Genomic DNA, 13,609 nt, shown 5'->3' with positions numbered 1-13,609 from the left:
TCTATGGTCGCGCAGTGTCAGCACACTGATTTCACGAACTACATTTTACTTACTACCGTATGGTTAATGGCTACCTTATGAAGTAATTTGTGCTTAATGCGTTACACTTCCGTTAATATATTTCAACGTAGATATGCATCACAGATGTAAGACCGCAACATATTTCAATTATTTACGCACTGACCTACTCAAATATTATACGTTTGGGGTTCACTCGAGCAGACGGTTCTACGAAATAGACAATTTATAGGTAAAACACGATGTGAAACATTTTTCGTGAAGAAATGTGTGTGTGAATATAAGCAACTACTGTCAGTACATAGCATATTGAAATGAATTTTAAGTGATAGTGAAAGTATTGTATTTGTGAGATCCTCCATTCTCATTTATGCATATACCCACTGTCACTGACGCGCCTGTACCCTACGGACGTAACCTCTCACTAGCCTTCGCTCCACCTCCTGCGCTCCTGCCCAGATTCTTAGCATTAGTGCTTTTCAGTGGTCACCTAGCACAAGTAGTTTCGTTTTATGCACTGTAGTTTCATGCCATACGTCCACACTGTATATATACTGAGCCCTCCTGAAGTCAATTTGCAGCTAGTAATAGAGCTCAATGCATGTCTGCTGAAAGACAAAGGTGTACCCGAACCTGAAAATGTAAGAAATGTCTCAAAATTTAGTAGAACCGTCTTCGCGAGTAATACCTAAGTTTGTTCTGTAAAGTTTAAAATTTATGGATACCTAAACTGGGAAAGTAACAAAACTTTAGTGCAAGGCCATCAAAAAGAGTCTTATTGCTGGTCGACAGAACACCATTACGCAGAAAAATAAAATCCTTCATTGCATCTGATACACAAGAACACAGAAATAAATTAGTAACTGTTAACGATTTACTTACTTCAGACTAGAAATCAAAGACCATGTGCATACAATTATTTAAGCACATTATTTACATCATAATTTTGCACAGGTATTATATGAAAGTTCGAATACAAACTTGTCCACGCCAAGTGTGATTTATTTTCTCTTGTTTAATACACTGGATACTCACATAGTATTATCTAAACAAGAATAATTGATATTAGAAAGCAGATCCCTAATCTAAAACACGATTGCGTATTTGCCGTAAGGTCTATATCCGATTTCTTGCATTATAATTAATCATTGGAATCACGATATTGACACAAACTGTTCAATCACTTTCTACTACCAACTTCACTATCGCTGGAAGTTATAGTACAGAGCATTATTATGTTAAACTTTAATTCCTTATTAGGATAATATCAATGTAATCAACTTCATTGCATATTATTAACTAGTCTGCGGCGGCCCCCACACTACTTGCACGAGCCAGCGGAGTGCGATCACTCCACTGTGCATTCGATTCCTGAATCCACAGAGACCACCAATCACATTTTCGCTCTCTATGAGGCGTTTGCCATGGAGGAAAGAAAAGCTGAGGGTAAATTTTATGAATATAAACAATGACACCTGGAGTTACACATGTGTATAAAAAGGGAAGTAATATAATTATACGTTGGAGTTAAATAATTATCGTTCTATTTTAGTTTTGTCGTGGTTTTCTAAAATATTTGAGTTACCAATGAGAGCGCGACTAAATAACTTTTTCCTTTTAAATAAAATAATATCCACAAGTCAACACGGATTTCAAAGGCAGAAGTCAACAAACACTGCAATCTTTAATTTCATATCTGATGTAGCAATGGATATAAATAAAGGAAAGCATGTAATTAGTATTTTTGTTGATTTATCTAAGGCGTTCGATTCTATAGACCATGGTATTTTGCTAGAAAAGTGGTATTTTCTTATGGCATCAGAGGTGTGGCAAACAATTGGATAAAGTCGTATTTATCTGAACATAGTCAAACTGTTAGTATCTATAAAGAAGTAAATGGCAGAAGAAAAATGTTTAAATCATCTATAATGAAAGTAATGAACGGAGTACCACAAGGATCAATATTGGGTCCTCTTTTGATTGTTGTATATATTAATGATTTGGTTAACAGTCTAGGCTGTGTGAAGTCAATATTGTATGCTGATGACATAAACGTTCTTGTCAGTAGAGACTAAGTAAATGAAGCAGAAAGGCTCACTACAAAGACGCTAACAAAAATTATTAGTTGGTTAAACATAAAAAATTAACTATGAGTTTAGGAAAAACTAACATTGTCAAATTTCGATTCCCGAGCCAAAGAAATGAACTTGTATCAATAACTGTAGACATTGTAGAATTATGTCAAAACAACATCCATTAAATTTCTAGAAGTATATATTAATGAAGATTTAACATGGAATACTCATGTTAAATACATTAATACTAAACTCAGTTCACTCTGCTTTGTATTCCGTAGGTTACAAGGTAGTTTGTGTAAAGAAGCTGTCATGTCCTTATATTATAGCAAAGTTTTTTTTACAATAATAAACTATAGTGTTATATCCTGAGGGAATTCGAGAATAAGTGCTAGTACATTCCGAATACAGAAAATATATTAGAATAATGTTTAGTATGCCTGAACGATCCTCATGTAAAAATGTTTTAAAAAATATATATTACCTAGTTTATATACATATCGCACAATTATGTATGTAACGGAAGACAAGAAAGAATCTATTTACATTAGCTAATACAATTCACTCATACAATACTAGGCAAAATTGTAATATTATATTATCCAGCAGAACTGTGTAAATTTTAGTAAAACTGTATATATTAATTGTATAAAATTATATAACAAATTACCAACAAAGTATAAGGACATTAACGAAAAACGGAAATTCAGAAATATTCTGTTAGAATTGTTGTTAGAAAAAAACTATTACTCCGTGGAAATTTATCTTACTGATAACATATAGAGAATGTAAACCATATCTAAAACTGTAATGCTTAATTGGGGATTGTCCTCATATTGTAAACTAGGAACAGTCAAATAAATAAATAAATAAATAAATAAATATGAAATATGAAAATATGATACAACGACAGTTCATAACCATTTGTTAACTGATGATAACAGATTCATACAGCATATTCAAAATTCAAGTCTAAACAAGTTTTTACTATCAGAATACTCGTGTCTGAATTACTACTAAAACAAGAATAGTCAACTTCTGTACGAAACTCTTCCGCTAGTATTAATACAGCAATAGGCTATATTAATATAGATTTTCAGAGCTCATATCAATTGGATTCCCATATCTTTTTACAAGTTCAAAACATTCCTTTAAAAACATACAAAAAATGTTAAAACTAGTAACCATATTTTCTTTCTCAGGCGGCTTTGGGAACACCTTATTCAAAGTGCATTATAAACCGTATTGTATATTTAACTCATCTCTATTGTAACGTTCAGGCCTACATGGAAAATTGCCGCATAACTTTTATACAGTATCCAGTGAGGAGGTAGAGGTATTTTGAGAGGTGCTAGGGAAGATCATACTAAGCCAAAAAAGTTTATATGAACATATGGTCTATTCCTCCTGGTTTACGAGATACTCAGGGGCATAAATAAGTCACCCGCAGAGCCCACCTTGTGGGAATCCCAAGCCATCAGAGGGCCCCAAATCGTGAAGTCGGACGAAGGGAAGGGGCCCCACTCCACGTTGTCTCAGGGAGGCCTCCCAAGCCTTTAGTTACGCCACTGGAGATAGTAGAGGGCACCGTACCTTTCCATTCCCTGAAACCTTCTGAATTGTTTAAGTTAATTGCGTATAACACACCCTGTAATTGATATAAAGCAGCAATATGCTGAACCTCGCCTGCTTGAATAAAGCCTTTTTCAATTTTTTTTCAATAAAGATTTTTAAAAAATATATCTCATTCCAAAGGTAATGAAGTAAGTTTGACTGGAACATAAATGAGACAGGATTTCCTTCTTCCCCAGCATGAAGTAAAGTGAAGTACCGGTAAGCTTTCCGACGGTGTACAGATTGTTGCAAGTATAGGTAGAGCTGAGCTGATTTTAGTCTAGCGTCCCTTTCAGCAGCGAGGCTATATGAGAAGTGGACCTACTGATTAACGTGGAATCCGAACCACATGAGCTCCCGCCGGGAATCGAACCCGGGTCTCCCACGTCAAAGACGCGTACGCTAACCGCTTAGCCAAGAGGGAGCTCTATCTGAAGGCAGAAAGTAACAAAGGGAAAATTTGAACATTACTTACTAAATTTCTTTTTTATTATTATTATTATTATCTTCTGTTATTTAGTGGAAACACTGTTACCTATTCTACCGAAAACATTGGGTGAATATTACTCTCTATACAGAGGATGTAAAAAATTCACGATGGTGGTATTTCTGTCCCGATAATCGAGTAATCGATAACAAATTCGATAAAATTTCGAAACCGTTTCACCAATAAAGAATTTTAATTTTATCGAAATTTCGAGACTCTCAAAATGTTCGAGGCAATCAAATAAATTTGAAGTACTCGAAATGTTCGAGGCACTCGAAATGATCGAGACACTCAAAGTGTTCAAGGTATTCCTAATAATCGAGACATTCGAATCATTCGATGAGTTCGAAACATTCGAACTGTTCGAAAGTCTCGAATTGTTTGAAGGCAACAAATACTGAAATATCTCAATATGATGGCATTTATTGAGTCATCTGAATATTTTGAAAAGTTCGGGATTATCGGAGTGTTTGTGAAGGTAAGCGCATAATTGAAGATTTGTTTCAGCATTTACTAATACGACTTATTCTCCATATCACTGTCCGTGTCTGTATAAACACGTCAAGTGGAGCGGGCTTTTCAAAGTTAACCCTTCAGTTTTCCATCTTTCTTTTCGCTGTACAGTTTGCTGTCCACGCCAATAATGCTGTCTGCAGAACTTCAATGTAATGTTTATACTTCGTTTGATTAGTAGCTCATAGTGAATCAACACAGCTGTAACCTAACAGTAAAGTAATTATAAGTGTTGACTTCCTTAACTCCGTCACAGAATCGATATTTGAAAAAAAATCGTGGAGAGTGCAGCGTTAGCGAGGAGTAGAAGCGCAAGCTCGAAATTTGAATTTAGTATAATGACAGTCATAACGCAGAAGGGTGAAAAATGGAGGACAAAACAATGGTAGTAAAATTTTAAACGATTTAGTATGCTAATGAAGGCAGGTTTCTATAAAAGCTTAGGGAGAATATAATTAGTTGGTATAATGTAAATGTGAATAATACGAGGTTATTATGAGGTTATTCAAGTAGGTTTGAATTAGCAAAGAGAACAAATATAATAATATTTACAAAATCTTATTTATTGAAGAAATACAATAAAACTGAATAATAATCAAAATATATTTGGATATGTAACAAAATTTCGAACTGTATCAATTAATACCTTATAGATTTTTTTCTTTCCTTTCTCATGTTAACGAAACTTCATAGCGAACATTATATGTTATTCTTGCTACCTGAAATAATAATAAACAATAAAATAGTTACAATCGGAATTTATATGTATGTTATTTAAGCAAATAACCAAGTAGATACTAGGAGTTCTTCACTGGAATATTGTCTTAACAAGAACTTGGATATTCATATCTATGATCTTTTATATATGTCAAAAATTTAGATTATTGGGATGAAACTGAAATGATTGATATTTAACTGAATCAGCCGTTGCGCTAAGTAATACATAAATTGGCTTGACTTAGCCCGGACTTACTTAGTATGTCTCCTTGTTTTATTTTTTATTATTCTTTGGCATAAAAAGCATTCAACATCAATTGGTGACAACAGCCAGGGTTTGTTTAAATTATTTGATAGTTGTTCGGTTTAAATAATTGCGTCAAAAAGGGTATTAACATAAATTGGCATCTCCAGCCAGGATTCGTTGTTATGGAGATGAACTTGATCATTTGATTAACTGTGCAATCTAAGTATGTGGCATGTATCTGCCTCCTTCTTGTAATGGCAGGACTAGTATAACAACCGGTTTATATTATGAAAATCAACTATATACACTATAAGTATAGTGCAATAATGTAAATTTCTCTAATATAAGGTAGGTTTAGACTCCTTTCGACCAGACAGTCTTGGGAAGGATCCTTCAGTAGCGAACTACGTGAGGAGGTGTAGGACACTCGCTGCTCCACGGCAAACAGAGAGTGGTTTTGTTCCCGATAAGGCTCCACTGCAAGCCAGGCCGGGTTGTGAATAGAATTCTCTCGCTGTTCTACTGCAAGCAGAGAGTATCCTACAAGGCTCCATTGCAAACCAGGAGAAGAAAGAATCGTTCGCTCGACTGCAAGCTAAGGCTTTGGGTTAGGGTAGGTACTTTCTAGTCTCCACTGCAAACAGAGAGTGGTGCAAGCCCAGAAACTGGATTCGACCAATCGCAGACTGGCGACTGTCTGTGGAATCCTCCGTCATATAGCGCTTCGGGAGGTGGTGGCGCTGCTGTTCCCCCATCGTCACGTGGTCCGTCGTGTCGGTGTTCTCCGTTGTGTGCAACTTGTAGTACTCCATCGTATGTGCCTGTGGTTGTTGTTTATAAGCAGGAGTAGGCCTACGTGTAGAATATTTGTTAACACTAGCATGTGTATTACCTGACCAGCGAACGAGTGCGGGCGGCCGGTTTTGGAACTAAAATACAAACAATAGTGTTTCTAACTTGATTACTTGTAATTAATCTATCACAGTTATTTTTGTCCTGTTCGTAATAAACCACTTCACGCATATTTTCAAGTTAAGACAAACACAGTTTCAAAAGTTATAGAAGTTATTTCCAGAACACTTTAAGGGTCTGCAAGCAAGTACATACACCCTCCATATTAATTTGGCAATAACTTACGAATAAACTAACCTCAGTGTTGTACAAAGAAACACTAAGAACTTCGTAACATTAGTGTGTAAGGAATTCCTACTTTTTCTATTAACAAAACCTCGAAGTTCATTATTATGAATCAAAGTTATACTTTGGCAACTGAGCTTTCATTGTTTAAAGCAAGTTCTATTGTGTAGTTTTGAAATAAGACGTCTTCGAAATTGCGACCAAGTTTGACCATGTGATCTCCGATCGATTGTCTAAGCAGTGTCTTTAGTGACAAAATTCCTTTGCATTGAGATCATTTTCGGATGTGCTACAAAAGTCCGGTCAGAGAGAAACTAATAATCTTTCACACCGCCACACTCCTAACCGCCTCCGAAGGAGAGTTGGGTCCATCCCTGAATGAGATGGTAGATAAAGATAACTCTCTCTTATGTCTAACTTGTCATTATTTAGCATGGTTTAATAATTTTAAAACTCCAGTATTTCTGCCATATTTGGAAATCTTTATTTAAAAGAAATATACCTAGTGTTACATTGGAGGCGATAGGGGAGCGATTAAAGTTTAAAGAGGGGGCCTGACAATTGAAGGTTCCTTGTCCTTCCAAGGAATTGAACTCCAGTGAAATTCAGAAAAAAGTGAGTTACGTATTAAAAAGGAAATTCAAAATACATTTTCAGGGTTACTCTTACAGGCATTATGTTATTATAAAATGAATGCTACTTCTGAAACTGATTAGAGTGAATAGATATGTATTTCAATAACAAAACCACTTGCATAAGTTTTTCAAAGTATCAAGTTTGAAGAACGAAGTTTGACTTTGGCTGTGATATCATTGCTCAAAGATACCGGTGATGAAACAATTGGCCGGAAATCGCGCGACCTCTTCTTACATCAATTCATGATGATGAAGATGAGTGGCAATGTTAGGTACCGAAGTTCAGTTTTAGGAAAAAAAAAAGGGGGGGACCCAACCTCTTGCAACTATACGTAGCATATTTTAATACTTAGACTTGAAATAACTAAATATGTTTGAACTGGGACGCCGTCAAGGTTGGACGACGACAAGCCTGGACACTTAATTTTGGTCGCTCCCGACAAGGTTGGACAACGACAAGGTTGGACGACGACAAGCCTGGACAACGACAAGCTTGGACACTTCTCAATTTATCCTCTTGCGCCAGACTCGAACGAATTCCTGAAGTGTCCAAGCTTGTCGTGGTCGATCCCGACAAGCCTGGAAAGATCTCATTTTGGGTCGTTGACGACGAGGTTGGACGACGACAAGCCTGGACACATTCCTGGGGTGTCCAAGCTTGTCGTGGTCGATTCCGACAAGCCTGGACACATCTCATTTTGGGTCGTTGACGACAAGGTTGGACGACGACAAGCCTGGACACATTCCTGCGGTGTCCATGCTTGTCGGGATCGATTTTGGATCGCTGACGACAAGGTTGGCCAACGACAAGCTTGGACACATTCCAATGGGCCGATTTGGTGCATTCAAAGCACGTAGCAATAAGTTTGTTTAGCGCTGAAAGAGCAGCATTGCGTGAATTTCCACCAGAAAAGTTTCGTTCCGTTTCCAGGTTCGGGAGATGATAAATACCCCGGAAAGTAGCACCGCAGGCTCCATAAAGTTGCTTTGTTCTTTTTTACCAAAAATATTTCAATCCAAATATGAATTTTGTGAAAATGAATATATTTGTGGGTGTGTATGAAAAGGTACAAGTTCGCGGGTATTGAGCTATTGGTATTTTCTTAATGTTTGTTAAAAGTAATAACCATATAAAATGCGGTTTGAATACAATTTCAGCATTAAAAATTACTTTCATAAAGTTAAAAAAAAGATATACACTTTTTATATATAGGGTTTTTATGTACATTTAATTTGACAAATGAAAATATCTTTGGAACGAAGAACAATTTTCAAATTCGGTTTACGCAAGAAGATAGATAGTGTAGGGGGGCACCGTGAGACGCTATAGAGTAGAATCTGTTAATCTAGTCTTCTTCTTCTTCCCGAGTATTATCGATATGCAAAATACTGATTCCCTATTTCATCCACGGTAGTTCGCAGTGGAACATCATAAACAGTCTTTTTAATGTATCCTACCCCACACAAAGTGAGAACAGGTGATAATCCACTATTAGAGATCCTCATGCCAGAAATTCTAGAAAATTTCTATGCAGATTTTTCGAATATCACTTCTTGATACGAACATCACCCTTATTGGAAATATTATATTGATATTTCCAATAAGTATATTATAATGTATACACGGTGTCCGGTGAGGAAATGCAAATATTTTGGGATATGATGGGGAGGGGGGTCGGGAAGGTCATGCTAAGCACAAATGCTTATGTGAACATAGGGTCTATTCCCCTTCGTTTCGGAGATAAGGGTGAGGGTAACGTTTTTCGTGGTGCACTTGCCAATTTTCGTTTGAAACATTATAGCCCACCCTGTAGTTGGTCTTACGTTACATGCAGTTTATCCCAGTATTTTCCTATTTTTTAAAGGTGAATAGCCTTAACGCCCGACTTCGTACGGGGAGATCTGGTTTCTTAAAAATATATTGGAATACTATTACCTATTTCTACTACATTATACTATTACTACTACTACTTCTACCTACTACTACTACTGCTACTACCTACTACTACAATTACCTACTACTACTACTGCTACTACCTACTACTACAATTACCTACTACTATTACTACAACAACAACTACAACTACCTACTACTACCACCACTACTACTACGACTACCTACTACTACTACTACTGCTACCACTACTACCTACTACCACTAATACTAATACTACCACTACTACTACTGTAACTACCTACTGCTACTAACACTACAACTACCTAGTACTACTATTACTACTACTATTACTACATCTATTACTACTACTACTACTGCTACACCTACCTGCAACTAACTTACTACTCCAACAACAACAACAACAGCAACTACTACTACCTGTTTGGAGTGTTAACATTGATGTTAGTGACCTCAAAATCTATATAAACGATTCTAATATTGGTCATTTTCGACAAATTTTACATTTCAGCCCCTCCACCTCCGCCTTTGGACGCGCGAGGAGTGTTCCACTCCAACGTTATTATCCGCCAGACGATAAGGTATATGTGTGCCAAGTTTCGTTCAAATCGGTTTAGTCGTTCTTAAGATATTTCATTAACAGCATTTATGCCATTATTTATATTTTAACCCCTCTACCTCCGCCCCTGGACGCGCGAGGGGTGTTCTACTCCAATATTATTATCTGTCAGGCTATAAGCTATGCGTGTACCAAGTTTCGTTCAAATCGGTTTAGTCGTTCTTAAGATATTTCATTAAAACCATTTATAACATTATTTATATTTCACTCACTCCACCTCCGCCCCTAGACGCGCTAGGAGTGTTCCACTCCAACATTATTATTCGCCGGACTATAAGCTATATGTGGGCCAAGTTTCGTTTAAATCGGTAGAACCGTTCTTTAGATAATTCATTAAAACCATTTATACCATTATATCGCCATTTAAAAAGCATTGGGTAGTGTTCCACCCCCTCCCCCTCTGCATCGGGGTGAGTATGGGGTGGCTAACCCCGACAGTGTTGGTTGTCTAGTAGCAAGAAATATTTATGCCAAGTTTGGTCAAAATCGGTTCAACCGTCTAGGAGGAGATGTGGAACATACATACATACATACATACAATCATTTTTATATATAAGGATAACCGATACTTGGTTAATAAGCCGTTTTTCTACAAAACTGGAAATACAATACTATTCCCAAACATACGAAAGCTCTACATTTCCACATAGGTACACAAGTTACAATAAAAATTGTGACAGTAATAACAGTAACAATTAAAATAAGAGAAGAAATAATAATAATTATTATTATTAAACAAGCAAAATTGTTTGTTTCCAGTGGAAGTCATTATTTAACAAATAAACCGATTACTAAGAAGTGTTTGTGGTATCTAAAGAAGATAACAACTTGACACCTGTGTACAGTTTTTCCCAAATCAGAAACAGTTTCTCTACTGACAGAGTTTCTACTCAAGAACAGTGAAAAATTGTGTGACAAAAGAGAATTTTAATAAATCCCTCCGTTACTTCCCTATTGTATGCAGTATTGAGACAAACAGACCTCCTAAAAGCCTGTTTCATTAGCTTTAAAACAAGGTATAATATGTAATGTAAGACCAACTACAGGGTGTGCTATAATGTTTGAAACAAGAATGGGCAAGTGCAAGATGCAAAAAGTTATCTTCACCTCTATCTCCGAAACCCTATATGTTCACATAAACATTTTTGCTTAGAATTACCTACCCTATCACCTCCCAAGGTCTTGGATCCAATATGGTGGCCGAAAGCATTTGTCATAAAAATACAGAGCCTAGACGCTGAGGCTAGAGACACCAAATGTGGTATAAATAATTACCATCACGAGGAAGTTAGAAGCAGAAAATAAATTTGGGAAAAGTCTCCATCCTGAATCCAATATGACTCCTAAAATATAAGCACAGTATATGCACAGCCCGAACTACTGAACGTAAAAATACGAAATTTGGTATAAAACCCTTTCATCAAACGTGCGTTAAAAGAATAATAAAAATGTTCAAGAAGTCGCCATCTTGAATCCAATATGGCGGACGAGAATATATTTCACAGTCGCTGGGGATAGAAACACCAAATGTGATACAAATTTTGATTATCAATATGTGATCACGCAATGAAGTATGAAAAAATCGTCATCTTGAGTCCAATATGGCCTCCTAAAATAAAAATCAAAGTTATATGTAGTCAAAGTGCTGAAGTTATATGTACCAAATTTGGTAGAAATATTTTTGAGAATGAGCAAGTCAAGTAAACAACGCCAAATTTTGAAAAAGTTGCGATTGTAGATCTTATTTGGCAGCCTAAATACAATAAGGAGTGTATATACAAAGCAAATGGCTGAAGCTATACAAACACAGAGTTTGGTATAAATGTGCATTATGATAAATTGGTAAATCCATTAGGTAAATTGGATAATACCAAGAATGTAATGGAGGGAATACGAGGGTATTCGGCGTATACTCACCTTACCTGCCCATTCTCATGAACATTTCTACCAAATTTAGTACCTTCGATTTTTATTTTAGGAGGCCATTTTGGATTCAAGACAACGACTTTTTCACACTTTATTTATCATTTCGTGATCACATCTTGATAATCAATATGTGTATTTCATTTGGTATTTTTATCCCCAGCGATTGTGAAATACATTCTCATCCACCATATTGGATTCAAGATGGCGACTTCATGAACTTTTTAAAGAAGTTATTTTCGTAATACACGTTTGGTGAAAGGTTTTTATATCAAATTTCGTATTTCCAATTCTCATTCTCATTCCCATTCATCATAATTAACATTTGTCTTTGGTGTTTCTAGTTTTAGCCACTTCACCTAGAAATATAGATGAAGGTTCTGAGGTCCAGGGACTTTACCGTCCTTTAAAAATAGGACAAATTGCAAGAAAGGGTATTTTTGCGGGGATATGGAAGATTCGGAGTAGGGAAGTTCGGTGCAGGCCCTGGACATAAGATGAACGCTTCCAGACCCTGGACCTGTTGTATCAGCAATCCATCATTCCTAGCAATTCTTGTGCAGTTTAGCACATTTTACAATGATATAATGCATTGAGGAAAATAGTTTTTAAATATTAATATATATATATATATATATATATTTGGTCTAGGAATTAATTCGTGCGGTTGGTACGCACACATTGAAGCTGTAGTACAAACACAAAATACATAAATACCTTAAGAAAAATATTGTCCATCGCTAGCCACCACTTTCGCCCATCTGTCAGGCAATGTACGGATTCCGTGGCGAAAGAAGTCCTCATCCTTGGAAGCGATCCAGTCAGAGACCCATGTTTCGATATCTTCTGAAGAAGTAAACCGCTGTCCAATCAAATCGTTGTTCATGCAATCGAACAAGTAGTAGTCCGAAGGAGCAACGTCTGGTGAATACGGCGGGTGGGGTAAAACTTCCCATCCGACATTTTCTAAATAGGTTTTGACCGGTTTTGCGACATGTGGGCGAGCGTTATCATGTTGAACAATAAGTTTATCATGTCTGTTCTCCCATTCTGGTCGTGTTCTGGCCAGAGCTTGCTTCAAACGCATTAATTGTCGTCGATAACGTTCTCCATTCATAGTTTCACCCGGTTGCAGCAGCTCATAGTACACCACACCTTTCATATCCCACCATATTCACAGCATAACCTTTGCACAGTGAATATCTCGTTTTGGTTGTGATGGACCTGGTTCACCTGGTTTCACCCAGGCCTTTTTTCGTTTAGGGTTCTCGTAATGGATCCACTTCTCATCACCCGTAATATTTCGATGCAGAAACCCCTTTCTGCTCTGTCGTTGAAGCAGCAATTCGCAAATGGTTTTTCGTCTTTCAACGTCTCTGTCTTTCAATTCATGTGGAACCCAATGTGACATCTTTTGAATCATTCCCATGGCTTTCAAGCGTTTGGAGACTGTTGTTTGATCAACGCCTAATGCTGCTGCAAGTTGTTCCTGCGTTTGACACGAATCCTGCTCGAGCAATGCTGTCAATTCTTCGTCTTGAAATTTTTTTGGCTGTCCAGCTCGCTCTTGGTCTGCCAAGCCGAAATCACCACTTCTAAACCGTGCAAACCACTTCTGACACGTTCGCTCAGCTAGAGCATGGTCACCATACACTTCCACCAAACTACGATGACTTTCAGTCGCACTTTTCTGCATGTTAAAGTAATGC

At 36.8% G+C, this 13,609-nt stretch overlaps 1 protein-coding gene across 1 annotated transcript in view; it reads right to left on the bottom strand.

Moving 5' to 3' along the window:
- The window catches only part of shf (WNT inhibitory factor 1), a 43,782-nt gene extending 42,379 nt beyond the window's left edge, over nt 1–1,403 (bottom strand). The window contains exon 1 of the mRNA XM_081742249.1: nt 901–1,403. The gene's annotated coding sequence lies outside the window, so the exon portion shown is untranslated. The remainder of the gene's footprint in view (nt 1–900) is intronic.
- Between the last annotated feature and the right edge of the window lie 12,206 nt (nt 1,404–13,609).

Source organism: Thermobia domestica, chromosome 16 (assembly GCF_964235325.1).
Source record: "Thermobia domestica chromosome 16, izTheDome1.hap1.1, whole genome shotgun sequence".
NCBI lineage: Eukaryota > Metazoa > Arthropoda > Insecta > Zygentoma > Lepismatidae > Thermobia > Thermobia domestica.
Note: the sequence above shows the minus strand (reverse complement) of the source record. Positions and strands in the feature narration are given on the sequence as shown.